The sequence below is a fragment of the Hibiscus syriacus genome, unplaced genomic scaffold (genome assembly GCF_006381635.1).
Source record: "Hibiscus syriacus cultivar Baekdansim isolate YM2019G1 unplaced genomic scaffold, ASM638163v2 tig00111504_pilon, whole genome shotgun sequence".
NCBI classification, from domain to species: domain Eukaryota; kingdom Viridiplantae; phylum Streptophyta; class Magnoliopsida; order Malvales; family Malvaceae; genus Hibiscus; species Hibiscus syriacus.
Genome location: NW_024063107.1, coordinates 692,401 through 703,488, shown reverse-complemented (window position 1 = coordinate 703,488; position 11,088 = coordinate 692,401). Strand labels below are relative to the sequence as shown.

Below are 11,088 nucleotides of genomic sequence, written 5' to 3'. Positions count from 1 at the left end.
TGAAGCCAGTTGAACCAGTGAACCAGTACCTTCACCGGTTCAAGGTCCGGTCTGATTTTAAAAACATTGCTAAAAAGATGCTTTTAACTATAACAATTTAACAATATTAATAAGTTTGACTATGTAAGTAGATTATGTTAAAATAAATTATAGGATTAAATTTAATATTTAAATATAATAAAAGGATTAAAATCATAATTTGACCATTAATTTTATAATCACACGGCCATTACAATAAACATAAAGTAAACAAATAATTAATCGAATTATTAGTAAATTAGTAGTGTTATTTAAAACACTTTCTAGTCAATGTAACATATAATAGCACTATTCACTCTTCTCTTTAACCCTTTTGGTCTAGAACCGATGAGATACGGACATGTGGCGACGTTTAACGATGGAGATCAAGCCACCTAATGGTGGCCTCATCATCGACCGATAAATCATCTCATCGTACTGCCTCCGGTGGAATTTCAAAAACGGCAAGAACGATTCACGGGACCTCTCCGCCTTGCTGCTGACGTGGAGGTCCCGTCGGAAGAACATCGCCGGCGATTGGAGGAACGAAGGCCGTGGGGTCCGCGGAAGCGCGACCTTGACGGGCTCGAAGGCTTTGCTACGCTGCGGCAAGGGCGTGGACGGGAACAAGCTCTTTCTCATGCTGATGTTGCCGCGCGACGTTCTGGCGGCCGGCGATGCGAACGAGAGTGACCGGGCGTTGAGCGGCGAGGTCAGAGCCGGGCCCAGCGGAGAGAGGCTGGCGGTGGGGCCGACTTTAGACGATGACGTGTCGGACGTCAAGGTGAGGTGCCAGGGTTTGAGAGAGTCGTAATGGTGGGAGACGGTGAAGGAGAAACGGGACGAGGAGCAAGAGCCAATCTTGGCCGTTGATATGATCGACAATGGATCGAACCGTAGAGATGACGCTCTCGGGTATGCCGTGAAATCGTTGAACTCCAGTGATTCTTCGTAGTCTAGAGATGAAACCACCATCGTCGCCGTCGATAACTCCAGGAAAGGACGGACACCCTGCAAATTAATAAGAATGTAAAATGTAAGCTTTAGTCCTTCAAATAAAAATGGTGAAATTTGGATTTTAGTCCCTCTAACCTTCCAAAGATACGAAAACAAGGAAGGAGGGTCGATGACAAAGGCCTTGTAAAGTCGTCCAGGGTAGTACTCGCCCACAATTTTCAATGCAGCCAGCAACAGGTTCATGAAAGCAGATGCCGATCTGAAAAAGCCTGTGGCCAAAACCATATATTATAATCCAATAAGTTTCAATTTACTCTGACTTTTTCAGAGGATAATAAGTTAAAGATTATCATTTCGTAGGGATTAAGGGAGAAAAAATAAACATTTTAAAAGTCGCTCTTTACTGTTAGAAAATTGACCAATTGTCTTAAACACTGTTCAATTCCCTATAATACCCTAGTAATCTCGTGAATAAACTGAGATTCGAGTGCGACATTTGAAGGGGCACTCCGGACATTATCTGAGGTTGTCTCAGAACCTGCCGGTGATGCCCAACATGGGTTTTTACTAGTTTTGGTTCTTTTCCCCCCACTCTCCCACATTTATAGCGTTATAGGACCACAAAGAACCCGAAAAAATCATTCGTCGATTAAGTAATGTCTACAGTTTAAATTTTGATAGAAAAAATAATAAAAAAATGAAAATGTTAATATGATTTCGAATATCGAATGATCTCGAGTGGAAGCGTACTTGCATCGAATAGAAGAACGAATTGTTCGACGTTTTTGGGCATGGTAGATATGGAAACCTCCAATGTAAAAATCAGTAGACGAATAAACCTAAGGTACCAAGACGAAACAAAAAGTAAATAAATTTCGATTATACGATGGGTTGAAATAAAACTAGTTATATTAATAATGTAAAACTCACATCTTTTGAGAGTGGAACTTGGGTTAATCTTGTTTCATCCTCAAGACCTGTAGGGAAAATGATAAAAGATTCAGTTTTTATTATACAATCTACATTTATTAAAAAAGGGAAAATTACCATGACAGGCCTGGACTCTTCATCGTGTCCGGCTGTATATGCAACTCCCTCGGCTATCTCCGTCGAGAACTCATCTGCTATCAAATTTTCTGCATTTTTTTCCAGCAATAAAAAGAAAAAAAACCTTTGAATAATTAACATAATTAGTGATTTTAATATCGTTTTTAGCTCACTTTAATGGACTCCAAGTGCCAGTAATCTCGTACCAGTGCCGATACTCTCTCTCCAAGCAAGACAAGCTCGTAAATGCTTAGCAGCTTTCTTCACATTATCACCTTTTGCTCTTAGAAACCTCAAAACGCAACCATCACTGCAGAATTTCTCCTGTTTCCGTGAATCAAAAGCACTTTTTTTTAACGAAACTCAGAGGAACCCATCGTTTTAATCATCTTATTTCGACGGGGAACGGCTGAAAATCTGGTGAAAACGAGAGTTTACCTGTTTGGGTGTTAATGGAGGCGACTGTTTCTTAACGAGTTGAAGAACGGTTTGAACTCTTTGGTTCATTTTCTCTTCCGCCGACTGATCCTTCTTCCCCATTTCCCGAGAAAAACCAGAGCAGGAAACTGGAATTTTACGCAAAGTTCGGGTCCTTTTATCGTCTCTAGTAACACAAAAACACCGATATTCCAAGCTTTTGCTTCACGCGACCATTAAAATAAGCTTAGGAAGTCAAAGAGATGAGTTTTAAAAAAGATAAAGGAGAAGGAAAGAGTGGGAGGGAAAGAGATGTTCAAAACTAGAAAACGTTGAATAATGAGAGCATTGAATAGAGAGCAAGGGGGATGCTTATATATATATAACACCAAGGTGACGGCTGATAACGCCGTTATAATATGAACAAAGAAACAATATAGTGTTAAAGGATAAATTTTGGATTTGGTCCCTCCATTATTTTGAAATTTGAAATATAAGTCTATATTTTAATTTGACATGATTTGATTCACATACTTTTATGATGTGTTTTCTTATTACCGAAATTGAAACAAGGACGGAGTGAGATGGGATGAGGTATAAGGTCTCTTAAGTAAGGTTAAGGGTTCAGATTTTGATAATGTGAATGAAGCTAATTAAGTTAGGAGAGTTGTCCCGTAATAGGTTTCTGCAAAATCCAATATGGATTAACAAAGCCGTCTGAGATATTTTCAGGGCTCTAAGCGAAAACCCAAAAATATGTCTTTATAAAATAAAAATATATTTCATCACTTTGAACAATTAGTTCAATATTAGATAAATATATCATAGAAAAATGATTAAATTTGTGAAATCGCATTATTTTTATTATTTTATTAAGAAAACACCTTAAATACAACTAAGAGAGAACAAATATAAAAAATTGAATGTGTGTATTACACATAGCTTGATTTTGAATAATAAATAAATAAAAAGAATTGTATATTATTTTATTGTTAAATTGAGATTGAAGAAAACTAAAATAAAATAATATTTGATAAACTAAAGAGTAAGATTTGAAAAAAGATAAAAATATGATTAAATTTAATTTAAAATTATATGAATTAATAAGAGAAATGGAAAAAGAATGTGAACAACTAAAGATTTTATGAAATTATAAAAATTAAGGGTGCTAATTATAAATATAAATAATTAGGGACCCTAATTATAAATATAAAAAAATTAGGGGCCCTGAGCGGTTATTTAGAGTGCTCCCATTAGAGTCGACCTTGTAGATTAGTCTATCAACAGATCAAATATTGACAGTTAAAAAATGAACATAATTAATTATTTCATTAAAGCATTGCATATTTTTTTATAAAACCTTTGAAATAATGATAAATTTTGTACATGTACTTTTATAAAATTTCCAACCTAATATCTATATTTTTAAAATGTATATTGTGGTGCTACTTATACTCCGAAGAATATCCAATACGATACATGTACTTTCAAATATTTAACATGATACTTACATTTTAATAAAATCTATAATATAATAATTGCACTATCATTTCATGCAACCTTATGGTACTTAGGGTTAACAAATTTGATAACTAATAACATCATAAAAAGGACCAAACTGATTTAAACAAAAATACAAGGACATTGTAGAAAGAAGGACCAAATTAGAATTTCCCCTATTTTCAAAAGCAAGGTTCAACGTCACCGGTCCTTTATTTGATTTGAGTCGTTGCAACAAAAAAATACAAGTATTTTGTGGACTGAGATTTGGGGTTTTTATAACGGAAACCGTCATGAATCCCCACATCACCATCGTGTAGCCAACACCAAACGTTTCAAGTCACATTCTCTTGTTGCTTTGTTTTTTTAATTAATCACTAGTATCTGATCTATTAATCGACTAATCCAGATTAGGTACTGCAGAGATGAGGGCAATTCTCCAACCCAGTTTACTCCATTCGCAAACGTCAGAATTCGAACCCTGACATTGCTTAAGAGACCTAGTGCCTCATCCTACTAGAACAACTTGTTGTTGGTTGTTGCTTTGCTCTTTAATTATGGTGTTTTAGCTTTAAAGAAAAAGGAAAAGAAAATGTCATTTAATTGCAGCATAGCTTCAATTTCAGGTACCCATTACTGCTTGTGCAAAGCTTCATTTATGGGAAATGGACTCTATTGTGAGAAAGGCTGTTTTCTTTAACTGTAACAAAGGTCCTCCCCCCCCCCCCCACATTGAAAATGAAAGGTGGACCTATACCTGTTATTATTACTATATTTATACACATGATTATCACATTGTCCCCATCCCAACCCTAAATGGATCATTAAGGTTTTCAAGACATTTAACATGTGTAGTGGACTGCATTATAAGTAAATCAATAAGCCAGCAGACCTAAGATCAAATGTTAAGGGAATAAAATAGTTTTTATATAAAAATTTAATAATTTATGAAGTGTTTAAATCTGAAAATTAGGAGGGAAAAAACCTTATTTCACTAATTTTTAAACAAAAGGACCTAAAATGCTATTACACCAAATTTCGTTCGCAAGATTGATATGTGCACCTCAAAATCTCTGAAAAATTCCTCCGTAGTTGAAGCCCCAAAACAATATCAATGGAGGAAAAACCTCAAACTCTTAATATGTCTTGAGAAATCACGATCTTGTGACACGATCTCTGATAGGTCCATGTAACCTATCAGAGTTAAATCTGTTGTCATTTGATTATATCCCTTTAGTATGATGACCTACATATGGTTATAATTATTCTATGTCTAACACCAACATTAAATATCACTATAAAACCTCTTGACCCAGAACGAAAGAAGGATCTTGACTCTCCCTTTTGATCACTCTCCCTTCTCCTACTTTGTAATAGAGATAAGAGACCTTGATACCAAACAATCATCGTTTTTTCCATTGACTCCGATTCTTCTCTCAAATCAAAAAAGATGAATTACCTATAACCATAGTGACTTATTTCCCCTCCTTTCTTTCCCCCATGGTTTAGCTGTTCATTTCCCCTCCTTTCTTGCAACATTGTCTACGTGGTACTTGTACCTTTCTTTCCCTAAATTCAATTGTGCCATGGATGTTGCCAAAATGAAAATGTTTTTTTTGCCTTTCTTATTTCAAATTCCTTCCATTTTAGTCCTGTCGGATTCGGCCCATAAAACTGCTGTACAAGTCTCCATATTACAGTCCCTATGCATTACAAACACAAGAAAAATTGTCATCTCGGTCGAAGAAAAAAAACTGTTAATTTCGTGACGTGCATTTAAAAAAGAGTTAATTGCATGACATGCCCCTAAACTATGACCCTCATTTCAAATTAGTCCATAAACTTTAAAAAAAATCAATTTCATCCTCAAACCACGAGTCTCATTCTGAATCCTTGAACTATGACTCTCATTCTAAATTGGTCCCCAAACTTTTGAATCTTCAAATTTCACCCCAAGTTCATTCAAATATGTAATCAATTCCAATCATAGTTTAACCTAATTTTTATTTTTTTCAAACATGTAATAATATAATTTGGCCTAATAATTTTATTAACAAGGGATGTGATTAGTATATATATATAGCTTGGGATAAAATTAAAATGTTTAAAAAGTTTAGGGACCAATTTAGAATGAAGATCATAGTTTGGGATGAAAAATGAAATGTTCAAAGTTTGAGGATAAATTTAAAATGATAGTCATATTTGAAGGGTGAAATTGAAATATTTAAAATCTAAAGATTAATTTAAAATAAATATCATAACAAAAGTACGCGTGATACAATTAACTCTAAGATGTGATGTTAGTTTAAAACATGATGTAATATTTTGAAGTAATGCGTAATATCTCTATTAGATTTATTATAAATTAGAAAATTAATTCATTATCTCTTATAAATTATGGGTTCAATATTTATTAGAGTAAAATATCTCTTCTCTCCACCCTAAAGAATTATTCAAAAATATTTTAAAAATTTACATTTAATTGATAAATATGATAGAAATTCGATAAGTTATAGATAATTTTAGAGGCAGATCAAGAGGAGTATGGAGGAGAAATTATCAGTCTAAAAATTTTAAATTATCATATGTTTTTTATTTTTATTGATAATATATGCAACCCATAAAATTTTGTAAGTTGATTTTCTAATAATTTTAAGAGTTCGTCTTTTAACATAAAATTCTATGTTTGTTGAATCTATAAAGTGGCTTCAATGATAAAAAGAATGTTGTTCTCCGCTTCTCCTTAAAGGTCTTGTGTTCGAGCAATTACATTTACAGAATGCGTATGTATATTCAATAAATTAAGAAAAATCTCAACATATATTATTATATAATTATCTCATATTATTTAAAAAATTATACGTCCATCTATAAATAATCTTAATTTCAGCTTATTATAGAAATTCGTATATATAATCTGTATGGAATAATGTCAAGGTAAAATAAACATAGGATAAACTATGCATATAGTCTCTTGTGTTTTTGATCTGTTCGACTTTGGTCACCAATTTAAAAGTTAAGGGGAATGTGCATATAGTCCTTTATGTTAGGGACTTAAACAAAAGGGATTAACAAAAATTAATGATTGAGGGACTAAAATCGGATCGATAACGTTATGGACCATTTTTCTTTAATTTTGAAATTGGTGACCAAAGTTGATCAGACCCTAAACATTGGGGACTATATGCATAGTTTACACAAAAACATATTATATTTAGTACGTATGTGTATACTAACCCACCCACCCAGTATGCATATGCATATTCGGATTAATTGTTTTTAGATCCTTTTAGTTTTAAAATTGAAAATATTTAAGCCTTAATCGTTCTCATTTTTTTAAGTTTAAATATTTTTTAAATTATAATAATAATAAGACAGTTGTTGTTAGCGTGGAGACTTTTCTACACTTTGAGAGGATCAAAATGTCCCAACATTCTCCACGTGCAAACTTCTTTTAAAATTGAAAAATGGTAAACTACACGTTTAACACCCAAAACTATCACATTAGTTTAGTTTTGGTCACATAACTATTGTTTTTTCAAAAGCACATTTAACGTTACGCTTTTTGTTTCATTTTGATCATTCACCATTAAAAAATAATGGTAACACTGACGTGATATCATTAGGTAATGCCACATCATCATTAAAAAATTAGAAAATGACACGTCAACAATTCTGTTAAGTTTTTGAAAAAAATAATAGTTGAAATACTAAATCTGCAATTTACCAAAAAAATCAAATTTCTATTTTAAAATATGTTAAATTAATCAAATAATCAATTAAAAATTGAGGTTCTTTTGAACTTTCTATTATATTGGGGAAGATAAAGTCAAAACTGTAAAGGGAACATAAACATGCAAGTAAATCACAATCCTAAGCATTAATGGAGGATTATGTTATAAGGGTAGTTCCACTGTTATGTTGCCACGACAATATGGGTTCGGCAACCATCTGAACTCATTTGAATAATGTTGAGTCATTGTGTATTCTGAAAATCCCCGTTGAGAGACTCACCCATTAAAATCAAGAGTCTGATCCGGGTCAGTTCAAATTAATTGAGGCGAAGCTTTAGAAACCGGGAGGAAAACTAAAAAATACATAAGAGAATATATAGATGATTAAATACATAGTTTATCCTAAAAATAAAGTGATGACTAAAGAAACATGTATTATGTGTTAACACGATAGCATTGTTAGAAGACAATGCAAATCCTAAAGAATTATATGTGTCATTTAGTGTGTCTGTGTGTATATATATATATATATATATTAGGAATATTCTAGAATAATATGAAACTGGTAGATGTGTAGAAATATCTATGGAAAATCTAGATATTTGTATTATTTAATATTATATCTAGAATTATCTATTAGAAGAATCTAGATATTTTTAATATTATATGGCTAAGACGTTGACATATGTCAACAATCTAATGGCCATTAGAACTATAAATAGGGGTAAGTTTTGTAACATCCCAAAAAGTGGGATAGTGACCAAAATGTAAATTTTGAAATTTTGAGGATTAAATTAGAAAATTGGGAAAAGTTTAAAGTTATAAGTGGTATTTTCCCCAAAAAGAATATTGTTCCATAAATAGATTTATTTAGTGACCAAATTATAAATTTGGTAAAGTTTGGTGATCAAAGTATAAACTTTGAAAAGTTTAGGGACCAAAATATAATTTTAAAACGTTACAAATGGGTCACAAAAATAATAAAATAAAAATATTATTTTCACATTTTTAAAATGTTGGAAAATAATATTTAATGGTTTTATTTCATGTTTAATTTGAAACTTTGGATTAAGGTGACTGAATTGTAATTTTTGGAAATTACAAGGGCAAAATGGTAAAGTGGAAAAATATTTTGTCCATCTTTGACTATTGGAAGATGATAAGGTTACTGTAGCTTGGTATTAATGTAAATATCAAGTTCATTAAGGGTAAATTAGTATGGATATTTTAATTTTAAGGGTAAATTAGTAATTTAGTATTTAATGAATTTTTAATTCATTAAATATTTAAAAAAAAGATGATGAATTATCAAAGCTTCATCATCTTCTCCGGCATCTTCACGTGAGTTCTCTTCTAATTTCTTCGGAATTTAAGTTATGTCGTGAACTAGGAAAGTGATCTACGCGAAAAACGCTATCATTTGGAACCAATATTTCTTTATAATCTTGCTGAATTTCAAAGATCCCAAATCGAAGGGTTTATGTTCATGATAGGATTCATGAAATTGATGATAAATCTTGATGAATCAGAGGTTATAGATTCATTTCCAAACTTGATTTATGGTTAAAACATGTTCGATCTTTCTAGAAATTATTATGTAAAATTCGGTCAAATTATAAGTTTGAGAACTTTTTGTTCTGATGAGAGTTGATTAGGAATCTGATTGTAAAGACGTTATAAGGTTGATTGAAAGTTGATTTCATGCTTGAATCGAATCAAAATCGAGTAAAATCATGAAAAACCTAGTTTTGAAACTTTAAACCATTAGGCTTTGGTCTTAAAGGATGAGAAAAATTATGGAAAAATTATATAAAGTCTGGAAATGATGTAGAAAGTATTTTACAAGCTTTAGAAAAATTCAGTGACCATTTTATAATTTTCAAAAAGTTGAGGGGCTAATTATTAATTTTGGAAAAGTTATGAATGGTTGTATAATTGTTTAAAAGTTGATGTACTATGTTGGAAATTGTTTTTTTGGGATTGAAATGAGCATTTAGATGTGAAATATGACCATTTTGGAAGTTTGAAAAGACTAGTGATTTAAGTGCAATAATTACATAGTTAGGATGCTTAAAGGTATTTATACCTTTGTAAAAGTAATTGGTTGGTAATAATTCCATTACTGGAATTTCTCGAATTTATGGAATTTATGGAATTATTGGAATTATTGGAATTTCTGGTATTTAAAATTTAAGTGATAAAATGGTGAATGACCATTTTATATAAATTGGAAAAGTTGGTGCCAATATTAAAAAGGAATTAATAAGTGTTAAGTATTTTGATAGAAAATGAGTTTCAAGTATATTATGGATTTTGTTTTGAGAATGTATTTATGTTAGTACAATACTAACATATGTATTGTTATAAAATTGTGATTTGTACAAATTGTGATTGATTTGTGACTAAGACAAGTCAAGTATAAAAGGATTGTTGTGGATTATATTGAGGAACATCGTTTGGATATATAAAGTGTCAAGGTGAGTGCAATTTAATTTGTACTTGTGTTATTGAACAAACATTGGCTTGCGATGAACCAGTGACGGAGTTACTATGGTAAGAAGTGACTCCTAAAATGTTATTTGATTTGTGATGCATGCATAATATTATATATGAATGTTTTGTACATCATTGGGTAGTATTTGCAATTAGTCTATTTTCCATGTTGGAATGCATGATTCCAGCATGTGATTAATATGGTGCTTATAAGTGACATGATTTACATGATTACATGTATATATGATATGTGATACTGAACTACATGAATATATGAGAATATGATATCAGTTGTGTGATATGTTTGACATGTTATTTTTATGTGACATGATTGATGTGAACATATGAGAATAAAATATGACATACATGTTTATATGAACACATGAGAAATGATATAAGCTATATGATACGATCTACATGTTACATACACATGTGACACATGTGATATATGTGATATGAACCTATGTGATATAGGTTATATGAAAAGGGATCTATGAGATCATACAAGAATGATACCAATTATGTGAACTGTTATAAATGATAATGCCCATGATATGTGATATGAGAGCTAGGGGTATAGTTGGCATGCTAAGAGTCGAGGGTTATATATGTCCTATGAGACATATGACAGGTCCTTCGGGACACAGACATCCTTCGGGACACATATCACATCCTTCAGGATGACAGGTCCTTCAGGACACATGTTGAACTATGTTTTGATATAACAATTTAAGGAAAATTGTTTTTGGACTTGAATTGAATTTACAAAATATTTTTGGACTTAATTGAATTTATTCAAAGTTTTAAAAAGTTTCAAAAATAATTCAAAGTACATTAAAATCGGATTTGAGCCAAAATGCTAAAGGGTGTCAAAGTGCATCGATGCATCCTGCCATGCATCCATGCATCAAGGCTGTAACGG

General features: G+C 31.8%; 1 pseudogene; it reads right to left on the bottom strand.

The window, feature by feature from the left end:
• Positions 1-206: 206 nt before the first annotated feature.
• On the bottom strand, positions 207-2,728 carry LOC120164039 (annotated as a pseudogene).
• Between the last annotated feature and the right edge of the window lie 8,360 nt (positions 2,729-11,088).